At 45.1% G+C, this 12,847-nt stretch overlaps 1 pseudogene; it reads left to right on the top strand.

Moving 5' to 3' along the window:
- LOC127346807 (uncharacterized) overlaps positions 1-12,847 on the top strand; it is a 76,939-nt pseudogene that overhangs the window by 22,612 nt on the left and 41,480 nt on the right.

Below are 12,847 nucleotides of genomic sequence, written 5' to 3'. Positions count from 1 at the left end.
TTATGCACTTTATCTCTTATTAAGTTGCTTGTTGTGCGATAACCATGTTCACTGGGGACGCCATCGACTACTCTTTGTTGAAGTTCATGTGAGTTGCTATGCATGTTCGTCTTGTCTGAAGTAAGAGCGATCTACCACCCTATGGTTAAGCATGCATATTATTAGAGAAGAACATTGGGCCGCTAACTAAAGCCATGATCCATGGTGGAAGTTTCAGTTTTGGACATATATCCTCAATCTCAAATGAGAAAATTATTAATTGTTGTTACATGCTTATGCATAAAAGAGGAGTCCATTATCTGTTGTCTATGTTGTCCCGGTATGGATGTCTAAGTTGAAGAATAATCAATAGCGAGAAATCCAATGCGAGCTTTCTCCTTAGACCTTTGTACAGGCGGCATAGAGGTACCCCTTTGTGACACTTGGTAAAAACATGTGCATTGTGATGATCCGGTAGTCCAAGCTAATTAGGACAAGGTGCGGGCACTATTAGTACACTATGCATGAGGCTTGCAACTTATAAGATATAATTTACATGATGCATATGCTTTATTACTACCGTTGACAAAATTGTTTCATGTTTTCAAAATCAAAGCTCTAGCACAAATATAGCAATCGATGCTTTTCCTCTATGGAGGACCATTCTTTTACTTTCAATATTGAGTCAGTTCACCTATTTCTCTCCATCTCAAGAAGCAAACACTTGTGTGAACTGTGCATTGATTCCTACATATTTGCTTATTGCACTTGTTATATTACTCTATGTTGACAATATCCATGAGATATACATGTTACAAGTTGAAAGCAACCGCTGAAACTTAATCTTCTTTTGTGTTGCTTCAATGTCTTTACTATGAATTATTGCTTTATGAGTTAACTCTTATGCAAGACTTATTGATGCTTGTCTTGAAGTGCTATTCATGAAAAGTCTTTGCTTTATGATTCACTTGTTTACTCATGTCATATACATTGTTTTGATCGCTGCATTCACTACATATGCTTTACAAATAGTATGATCAAGGTTATGATGGCATGTCACTCCAGAAATTATCTTTGTTATCGTTTTACCTGCTCGGGACGAGCAGAACTAAGCTTGGGGATGCTGATACGTCTCCGACGTATCGATAATTTCTTATGTTCCATGCCACATTATTGATGTTACCTACATGTTTTATGCACACTTTATGTCATATTCGTGCATTTTCTGGAACTAACCTATTAACAAGATGCCGAAGTGCCAGTTCCTGTTTTCTGCTGTTTTTGGTTTCAAAAATCCTAGTAACGAAATATTCTCGGAATCAGACGAAATCAACGCCCAAGTTCCTATTTTACCCGGAAGCATCCAGAACACACGAGAACCGCCAGAGAAGGGGGACAGGGCCACCAAAACACACCCCGGAGCGGCCAGGGGGGGGGCGCGCCCCCCTATGGTTTGGGCAGCCCGTGGCCCCTCCGACTCCGACTCTTCGCCTATTTAAGCCGTCGTGACCTAAAACCTCGACACCAATTGACGAAACTCCAGAAAGACTCCAGGGGCGCCGCTGCCATCGCGAAACTCCAATTCGGGGGACAGAACTCTGTTTCGGCACCCTGCCGGGACGGGGAATTGCCCCCGGAGCCATCTCCACCGCCGTCTTCACCGCCATCTTCACCGCCATCGCTGCCTCCATGATGAGGAGGGAGTAATCCACCCCCGAGGCTGAGGGCTCCGCTGTAGCTATGTGGTTAATCTCTCTCCTATGTACCTCAATACAATGATCTCATGAGCTGCTTTACATGATTGAGATTCATATGAGTTTTGTATCACTACTATCTATGTGCTACTCTAGCAAAGTTATTAAAGTAGTTCTATTCCTCCTGCACGTGTGTAAAGGTGACAGTGTGTGCACCGTGTTAGTACTTGGTTTATGCTATGATCATGATCTCTTGTAGATTGCGAAGTTAACTATTGCTATGATAATATTGATGTGATCTATTCCTCCTACATATGCATGAAGGTGACAGTGTGCATGCTATGTTAGTACTTGGTTTAGTCTTTTGATCTATCTTACACTAAAGGTTACTAAAATATGAGCATTATTGTGGAGCTTGTTAACTCCGGCATTGAGGGTTCGTGTAATCCTACGCAATGTGTTCATCATCCAACAAAAGTGTAGAGTATGCATTTATCTATTCTGTTATGTGATCAATGTTGAGAGTGTCCACTAGTGAAAGTGTAATCCCTAGGCCTTGTTCCTAAATACTGCTATCGCTGCTTGTTTACTGTTTTACTGCGTTACTACTGCTGCAATACTACCACCATCAACTACACGCCAGCAAGCTATTTTCTGGCACCGTTGCTACTGCTCATACTTATTTATACCACCTGTATTTCACTATCTCTTCGCCGAACTAGTGCACCTACTAGGTGTGTTGGGGACACAAGAGACTTCTTGCTTTGTGGTTGCAGGGTTGCATGAGAGGGATATCTTTGACCTCTTCCTCCCTGAGTTCGATAAACCTTGGGTGATCCACTTAAGGGAAAACTTGCTGCTGTTCTACAAACCTCTGCTCTTGGAGGCCCAACACTGTCTACAGGAAAGGAGGGGGAACGTAGACATCACCTATCCTGTCCGCCGATTCATTTCTCCCTCCCGCTGTCGCTACGCTATTCCTCCCGCCGTCACCCTCTCCCCATCCATGGCGCCACCGACTGCCCCAAATAAAATGGCCAAGAAAGGGACCAAGAAGCCGCGGGGCAATGAGACGAAAGGGGCGAAGGCGCCCTTCGCGAAGCCGCGGAAGGCGCCGGCTCCGAAGAAGAAGCCGGAAGGCTGGACCGATGATCAGTGGCATCAAGACTGTCTGCGCCGGAAGTTGTCGACGGCGGAGCAGAAAGGACGGAGGGCGGCGCAGCTGGAGAAGAAGGCGTTGGCGGCGCGCGCGCACCAGCAAGCGCTGGTCGGGTGTATCGTTGCCACCAACGCATGCCCATGGAGTACGACGATGTCGCCGTACATTCCAGGAGTGCTGTCCCCGTCGACATCCGGGTTCTACAACGACGGCACCTCCGCCACTCCCGGGTGCGTGACGCCAAACTTGTCGCCGCGGTACGAGGATGCGCTTCCTCGTGACGGCTTCAACCCCAACGCTATGTTCTACTCCCCGACGTACGAGCCAGGACCCGGTCCGGAGGGCGCCCCGTTCAATGGCCGTAGGGGTCCGCTCGAATTCGACGGTGCCGGTGCTGAGGAGGAGGAGGTGGTGGAGGAGGAGGAGGGGGAGGGGAGGGGGACGGGGTGGAGGAGGGGGTGTTGGACGACGAGGACGAAGAGGGCGGCGACGAAGAGGAGGACGAGTGTGCCGGCGAGGATGCCGATGATCTCGTGGAGGTTGACGCGGACGGCGTGAAGAATAAGAAGAAAAAGGCGTCGGGCACACGAGGCCCCAAGTGGACGGTTCTGGAGGATCAATGTCTATGCGAGTCGTGGGTGACGGTGAGCCATGACTCTATCATCAACGTCAACCAAAAATACGAGAAGTATTGGGCGAGGATCAAGGCCGAGTTCGATGAGCGCGAGCTCATCAAAAGCGAATACAACAAAGTGACAATGAAGAGGAGCCAAAAGCCAATGTCGACGCGATGGGCCATCATCCAGGCGTCGGTGAACATGTTCCATGGGTATCATCATGACTTAGAGACCAGAGGCGACAGCGGCGCCGACGTCGCCCAACTGGTACGACTCTTTCTTACATAATCTGTAGCCTACAATGTGTTCGATGTAATGATTGCGCTTTCTTTGGTTAGTTTGACAAGGCCATGGATTTGTACCGGAAGAACTCGGATGGGCATAAGTCATTCGCGCTGATGCATTGCTATACCAAGCTCAAGAAGAACCACAAATGAAGGTTGACGCGCATTTCGTTATCGAAGGGGAAAGACGTCATTGATCTGGATGCGCTGCTGGTAACATCGGCAGGGCGCCCTATTGGCAACAAGGCTACCAAGGCCGCCTTGGCCGATGCTGCATCGGCCGAGAATACGCAGGCGTTGCTCACGCAGTGCCTTGTTGAGGTCTCCTCGACATTGCTCTCCCGCGATAAAAAAGGCCGAGGAAAGGTGGGCGGCGCTGCTCAAGAGGCAAGAGGAGAAGATGGAGCTGAAGAAACGCAGGGACGACATGTCCCTGCTGAGAGCGTCGACAGAAGGAATGTCTCCCTGGACGCGGGCGGCACGCAACTTCTTCAAAGGCCAGATCCTCGACGACATCGAAGCCAAAATGGCGGCGGCCGAGGCGGAGTTCGAGGCGGCAGTCCAGGCAGCTGTAGCGGCAGCAGCAACGGCCCCAACCCCGAAGCAAGAGGTGGCAGACGCATCTGCTACTACACCTGTGTCGGCCTCTGCCTCGACATCGGCAACGGAGCATGCACACCGGGTAGATCACGATGAGTTCATCGTGATCGACGGGCCTACGTCGACTCAGGATGCGTCCTCGGCGTCGGCATCGCCCTACCCCAACCCCTTGTTTTAATTCATCCGTCGGCCTGTAATATGATCTCGCGCCCAGTACTTTAATCGCTGCTACTCTGATCGCGACAACTTCGGCGGGTATGATCTCTTTTGAATGCAAACTATTTGAATTGGAAGGCCTTTGGGGGACGCGACTAGGGAGCGACGTCTCCTAAACGCGGCACGAACAAAACTCGTCCTCCAATCGCTCGATCCGGCACTGTTTGGGGGACGATTTGAGAAACGGGACCGAAGATGCTCTAAAGGTTCCTACCAATTGGAAGCGCACAAATGCAAACACGGACATTCTCTACTATGCTACTATGACGGACCCAAGAATATTTGCTCCCAATACGGCCAACAGCATCAAGAAACACTACAAGAAAAGTTGCCATGGCCGACGAAGTTGAAGTCGCGCCGTGGTTGCTGGTGTACCATGGCCGACGATTTTGGGTCCCTCCGTGGTGCATGTCAAAACTTTTTTTTTCTCGTTTTTGAGGCCACCTAGCCCGACGAAAGCGGCCAAAACGTCGCGTATGGTGGCCCGGGACGTGGTGCATCTCGAAATCTCGGGTTCGCCGGCCGAGTCAACGCAAATCCGCACCGCCGAGGGATGTAGGGCCCAGATGGCAGCCTCTCTGGCATTGTTTTTTTTCTCGATCGCGCCATCTCGTTCAACGTTCTCCGATCGAGCCGTTTACGATGCAGGATCATGGGTCCCGCATGTCATCCTCTATGAACCAAAATTCTTTCTATTCTTGGATTTTTTTTGACCCCCTGATTTCTGGCTACTTCCTTTTTCTTTTGATCCCTTGCCGCCTTGGAAACGTTGAGACCGCTGCTGCTAAATGGGACCCGCATGTGATCCTCTATGTGCAATCAACTTTCTTTTCTTGGAGTTTTTTTTGGCACCTCATATTTGGTCACTTGCCTTTTTTTTCGATCCCCTGCCGCCTCTCAAACGGTGATACCGCTGCTGCTAAATGGGACCCGCATGTCATCCTCTATGTACTATACAACTTTCTTTTCTTGGATTTTTTTTGGCACCTCATATTTGGTCACTTGCCTTTTTCTTTCGATCCCCTGCCGCCTCTCAAACGGTGATACCGCTGCTGCTAAATGGGACCCGCATGTCATCCTCTATGGACTATAAAACTTTCTTTTCTTGAATTATTTTTGGCTCCTGATATTTGGTCACTTGCCTTTTTCTTTCGATCCCCTGCCGCCTCTCAAACAGTGAGACCGCTGCAGCTAAATGGGACCCGCATGTCATCCTCTATGTACTATAAAACTTTCTTTTCTTGAATTATTTTTGGCTCCTCATATTTGGTCACTTGCCTTTTTCTTTCGATCTCATGCCACGTTTGAAACGTTGAGGAACCTGCTGGCTCATGGGACCCGCATGTCATCCTCTATGAGCAATCAACTTTCTTTTCTTGGAGTTTTTTTTGGCACCTCATATTTGGGCACTTGCCTTTTTCTTTCGATCTCATGCCACGTTTGAAACGTTGAGGAACCTGCAGGCTCATGGGACCCGCATGTCATCCTCTATGTACTATAAAAATTCATTTTCTTGGTTTTTTTCACCCTCTGATTTTTGGCAATTTCTTTTTTCTTTTGAACCCCTGCCGCCTCTCAAACGGTGATACCGCTGCTGCTAAATGGGACCCGCATGTCATCCTTTATGTACTATAAAACTTTATTTTCTTGAATTATTTTTGGCTCCTCATATTTGGTCACTTGCCTTTTTCTTTCGATCTCATGCCACGTTTGAAACGTTGAGGAACCTGCTGGCTCATGGGACCCGCATGTCATCCTCTATGTGCTATAAAAGTTTATTTTCTTTATTTTTTTTCACCCTCTGATTTTTGGCTATTTCCTTTTTCTTTTGATCCCCTGCCGCCTTGGAAACATTGGGTAAGCTACTGACTCATGGGACCCGCATGTCATCCTCTACGTAGAATAAAGTTTCTTTTCTTGGATTATCTTTGGCTCCTGATATTTTGTCACTTGCCTTTTTCTTTCGATCTCATGCCGCCTTTGAAACGTTGAGTAAGCTGCTGGCTCATGGGTCCCGCATGTCATCCTCTACGAACAATAAAAGTTTCCTTTCTTGGAGTTATTTTTTACCCCTAATTTCTGGCTATTTGCCTTTTTCTTTTGATCTCCTGCCCCCTCTGAAACGATGAGGACGCTGTTGGCAGGTCGGTCCCACATGTCATCCTCTATGAACAATAAAAGTTTCCTTTGATGGATTTATTTTGAACCCCTAATTAATTTCTGGATTTCCCCTGCCGCCTTGGAATCGTTGAGGATGCTGCTGCCTCATGGGTCCCGCATGTCATCCTCTCAGAACGGTAAATGTTTATTTTCTTGGATTTTGTTGACCAAACGATTTGTGGCTTATTTTTTCTTTCGATCACGTGCAGCCTTTAAAACGTTGAGGATGCTGCTGGCTCACGGGTCCCACATGTCAACCTCTATGAACAATAAACGCTGAGGATGCTGCTGCCTCATGGGTCCCGCATGTCATCCTCTCAGAACGAAAATGTTTCTTTTCTTGGATTTTTTACCAACAGATTTATGGTTTATTTTTTCTTTCCATCCCCTGCCGTCTTTAAAACGTTGACGACGCTGTTGGCTCATGGGTCCCCGATGTCAGCCTCCCCGTACAAGAAACATATGATATCTTGATTATTTTACAGACAATAAACAATGTATTGCGCTCTGAGCTATTTCAAAAGGATAATTAAATCTTTATTTTTACATAAACAAACTTATATGTTGAATCTCCTTGTTTTTTTGTCTTTGCGAAGCATAGGACTTTCCTGTTTTTTTAGAAAATTCGGAACTTTCCTGTTTTGGAGTGGGTTGAAATTGTACGAGTCAAAAGGCCAAGCAGGATAGTTCGAAGGCCCAGATGTCCAGATGCAGCCCAATTGAAATCTTTTTTCTTGGATTTTTTTCACCCCCTGATTTCTGGCTACTTCATTTTTCTTTTGGTTCTGTGCCGCCTTGGAAACATTGAGACCGCTGCTGCAAAATGGGACCCGCATGTCATCCTCTACGTACAATAAAATTTCTTTTCTTGGATTATTTTTGGCTCCTGATATTTGGTCACTTGCCTTTTTCTTTCGATCCCGTGCAGCCTCTCAAACGGTGATACCGCTGCTGCTAATTGGGACCCGCATGTCATCCTCTATGTACAATCAAGTTTCTTTTCTTGAATTATTTTTGGCTCCTGATATTTGGTCACTTGCCTTTTTCTTTCGATCTCATGCCACGTTTGAAACGTTGAGGAACCTGCTGGCTCATGGGACCCGCATGTCATCCTCTATGTACTATAAAAGTTCATTTTCTTTGTTTTTTTTCACCCTCTGATTTTTGGCTATTTCCTTTTTCTTTTGATCCCCTGCCGCCTTGGAAACGTTGAGTAAGCTGCTAGCTCATGGGACCCGCATGTCATCCTCTATGTCCATCAACTTTATTTTCTTGGATTTTTTTTGGCCCCCTAATTTCTGGCTACTTTCTTTTTTTTTGATCTCAAGCCGCATTTGAAACGTTGGGACCGCTGCTGCAAAATGGGACCCGCATGTCATCCTCTATGTAAATAAAGTTTATTTTCTTGGATTATCTTGGGCTCCTGATATTTTGTCACTTGCCTTTTTCTTTCGATCTCATGCCGCCTTTGAAACGTTAAGTAAGCTGCTGGCTCATGGGTCCCGCATGTCATCCTCTACGAACAATAAAAGTTTCCTTTCTTGGAGTTATTTTTTACCCCTAATTTCTGGCTATTTGCCCTTTTTCTTTTGATCTCCTGCCCCCTTTGAAACGATGAGGACGCCGTTGGCAGGTCGGTCCCACATATCATCCTCTATGAACAATAAAACTTTCCTTTGATGGATTTATTTTGAACCCCTAATTAATTTCTGGCTATTTCCTTTTTTTTCTTTGATCCCCTGCCGCCTTGGAAACGTTGAGGATGCTGCTGCCTCATCGGTCCCGCATGTCATCCTCTCAGAACGATAAATGTTTTATTTTCTTGGATTTTTTTACCAACTGATATTTGGTTTATTTTTATTTTCGATCCCCTGCCGCCTTTGAAACATTGACGACGCTGCTGGCTCATGGGTCCCTGATGTCAGCCTCCCCGTACAAGAAACATGTGATATCTTGATTATTTTGCAGACAATAAACAGTGTATTTCGCTCTGAGCTATTGCAAACGGATAAATTAAATCTTTATTTTTACAACTTATATCTTGAATCTCCTTGTTTTTTGTTTTGGCGAAGCATAGGACTTTCCTGTTTTTTTTTGAGAAAAATCCGAACTTTCATGTTCTGGAGTGGGCTGAAATTGTACGAGTCAAAAGGCCCAGAAGGATAGTTCGAAGGCCCAGATGTCCAGATGCAGCCCAATTGAAATCTTTCTTTTCTTGGATTTTTTTCACCCCCTGATTTCTGGCTACTTCATTTTTCTTTTGGTCCTGTGCCGCCTCGGAAACATTGAGACCGCTGCTGCAAAATGGGACCCGCATGTCATCCTCTATATACAATAAAAGTTTGATTTCTTGGATTTTTTTCACCCTCTGATTTTTGGCTATTTCCTTTTTCTTTTGATCCCCTGCCGCCTTTGAAACGTTTAGTAAGCTGCTGGCTCATAGGTCCCACGTGTCAGCCTGTATGAACGATAAAGCTTTCCTTTCTTGGAGTTTTTTTTTTGACCCCCTAATTTCTGGCTACTTTCATTTTCTTTTGATCTCAAGCCGCATTTGAAACGTTGGGACCACTGCCGCACAATGGGACCCGCATGTCATCCTCTATGTACAATCAAGTTTCTTTTCTTGGATTATTTTTGGCTCCTGATATTTGGTCACTTGCCTTTTTCTTTCGATCTCATGCCACGTTTGAAACGTTGAGGAACCTGCTGGCTCATGGGACCCGCATGTCATCCCTCTATGTACTACAAAAGTTTATTTTCTAGGGGTTTTTTTTTCACTCTCTGATTTTTGGCTATTTCCTTTTTCTTTTGATCCCCTGCCGCCTTGGAAACGTTGAGTAAGCTGCTAACTCGTGGGACCCGCATGTCATCCTCTATGTATAATCAATTTTCTTTTCTTCGAGTTTTTTTTACCCCCTAATTTCTGGCTACTTTCTTTTTCTTTTGATCTCAAGCCGCATTTGAAACGTTGGGACAGCATGTCATCCTCTATGTACAATAAAACTTTATTTTATTGGTTTTTTTTTCAGCCTCTGATTTTTGGTCACTTGCCTTTTTCTTTCGATCTCATGCCGCCCTTGAAAACGTTGAGGAACCTGCTGGCCCATGGGACCCGCATGTCATCCTCTATGTACTACAAAAGTTTCTTTTCTTGGATTTTTTTCACCCTCGATCTTTGGCTATTTCCATTTTCTTTTGATCCCCCGCCGCCTTGGAAACGTTGAGTAAGTCACTTGATCGATGGGACCCGCATCTCATCCTCTATGTACAATCAAGTCTCTTTTCTTGGATTTTTTTTACCCTCTTATTTTTGGTCACTTGCCTTTTTCTTTCGATCTCATGCAGCCTCTGAAACGTTGAGGAAGCTGATGGCTCATGGGACCCACATGTCATCCTCTATACTATAAAAGTTTCTTTTCTTGGATTTTTTTCACCCTCTTATTTTTGGCTATTTCCTTTTTCTTTTGATCCCCTGCCGCCTTGGAAACGTTGATTAAGGCTGTGACACAAGGGCCCCGCATGTCATCCTCTATGTACAATCAACTTGCAAGATCTTGGAGCGAAAGAGCTTGTATAAGTGGGACCCATATGTCATCCTCTATGTACAATAAAAGTTTCTTTTCTTGGATTATTTTTTGCTCCTGATATTTGGTCAGTTTCCTTTTTCTTTGGATCTCATGCCGCCTCTGAAACGTTGAGTAAGGTGCTGGCTCATGGGACCCGCATGTCATCCTCTATGTACAATAAAGTTTCTTTTCTTAGATTTTTTACCCCGTGATTTTTGCTAACTTGCCTTTTTCTTTTCGATCATATGCCGCCTTTGAAATTGAGGTCGCCGCTGGCTCATGGGTCCCACATGTCAGCCTCTATGAACAACAAACCTTTCCTTTGTTGGATTTATTTTTTACCCCTAATTTCTGGCTATTTGCCTTTTTTTCTTTTGATCCTCGCGGCCTTTGAAACGATGAGGACGCTGCTGGCAGGTCGGTCCCACATGTCATCCTCTATGAAGAATAAAAGTTTCCTTTTTGGATTTATTTTTGACCCCTAATTTCTGGCTATTTGCCTTTTTCTTCTGATCCATGCCGACTTCGAAATGATGAGGATGCAGCTGGCAGATCGGTCCCACATGTCAGCCTCTATGAACTATAAATGTTTCCTTTGTAGGATTTATTTTTTACCCCTATTTTCGGGCTACTTGCCTTTTTCTTTGAAACGTTGAGGACGCTACTGTCTCATGGGTCCCACATGGCATCCTCTCTGAACGATAAACCTTCATTTCTTGTTAACGACAGGTTTATCAGTATTATTTTCGCAGACTAATACAAGCTCTTTCACTCCAAGATCTTGCAAGTTAATAGAATAAATCATGGAATTATTAGGATATGTTTTAAATTTCAAATCCACTTTATGAATTTTTGAAAATACCGTGATCTTTGTGGGTATGGAGCGATCAAGGATTTTCATATTGGCCATGAGCAGTTTCAAAAATTGCAACCCAATAATTCAAAATAAATACAAACAACTTTTATGTAGAATCTCCGTGTTTTTGTTTTTTGCCAATCATAGGATCTGTGGTTCTTTAGAAAAGGGCCAACATTGCATGAGCAGAAAGGCCCATTTGTAGTTATTGGGCTTCGACAGCCGGAGCAAGTAGGCCTATAGCAAATACCTTGTAGATGGCCGTTGGAACCCAAAAGTATTTATTGCCTAGAATTAGATGCCAAACTCAGCCTTATTGACATGAACCTTGCTATGCACACGACAATTTCAGTCTGATCACAAGATCCAACCCTTCGTGTGAGGAAGCAGGTGGCAGCACACCTCCAGATGCTCAATCGTACATACGCATATCATATAGGAGTTGTCGTATGTACATCAGTTCCGTATTGACATGTTTTTTTCTTTGGTTCACATGTGGGGTCCGCACAGTCACCTAGGTCGCACATCTACTTCCTTGCTCGTAGTTGATGCATGTTCGGTTTGGGGATGGGGTGGAACCGAACACACCCCCGTGCCAGTGGATGTACTTTACCCTTTAGCGGCGAAAAAATAGGAATGGTCCTCTCATGAGTATGATCAACAAGAGGTGGCTATATTATAAAGGACGTACACACATTGTAATTATAGTGCTGAAATAAAGTCAATCCTAAAACAGCCATGCATGGGTTATAATATGAAGGCAACACGAAATACAAAAGCAGGCGTTGTTCAAATAAACTGATTCAAACTAGTACATACTAAAAACAAGTACTACTTCTCAACACTTCAAGCATAATAAAAAAGTGTCACTGTTTTTTAAAGGTAACACCGAACGGGCAATGTTTAAAGCAGGCTTAAACCACATAGCCGCTTGTCGGACACTATCCCAACCATCCTTGGGAAGGCTGATAACTCCCACAGTCTCACCTTCATCTGGCTGGAGGTTGCAGCGCAAAATTTTAGGGTATTGATTATAACAAATATTCCGGTATGCTGTGTAGACGCAGTTTTTCCTCATGAATGGAACCAATGTGCCATCAGGAGCTTTGGATTCACGCTTCTTCAGGTTGGCAATGATTGGGTAATTGAGTCCGAGGAACAGAGTGGTCGCTGAGGCTGTTAACCCGCCTCCAAAGAAAGTCCCTCGCACGTGCAAAGATAAGGGATCCAGCTCAAAGACGTAGGTGGCAACAGGAGGATACTGCCGTAGCTGAAGCCCATTAGCAGCATAGGGAATGTCAGGAGGTACTTCAGCATTGGCAATCCCAATCTTGTTTACTGTAAGGATGATCATCAATCGCTTGCCATCAGCAGATGGAGCGAGGAACCACGCGTACTGCTGATCATCCACCACCGGTGGCGGGATTACAAACGGGAGCATCAGGTTTTCTGCAATATTAGAAATGGAGACGAATAGGGTGTTACTGGCAACCATATTCAAACAGCAGCATTGTTCATCGTTCATGCTCACAGTATAAATACGACTATGTAAGCTAAGGACATTGGTCATTCATGTGTTCAAATCGAGTGTCCAATATATCAGTTATACTGCATCCATCCCACGAAACTAGTCTAAACTTCGCCAAAACTAGACACTAGTTAGTGTATACACAGTTATATACTACCTCTGTCCCACCGAAAGTGTCTGAGATTTGT

The sequence above is a fragment of the Lolium perenne genome, chromosome 4 (assembly GCF_019359855.2).
Source record: "Lolium perenne isolate Kyuss_39 chromosome 4, Kyuss_2.0, whole genome shotgun sequence".
Taxonomy (NCBI): Eukaryota; Viridiplantae; Streptophyta; class Magnoliopsida; order Poales; family Poaceae; genus Lolium; species Lolium perenne.
This window is presented reverse-complemented; position numbering and strand designations above follow the sequence as displayed.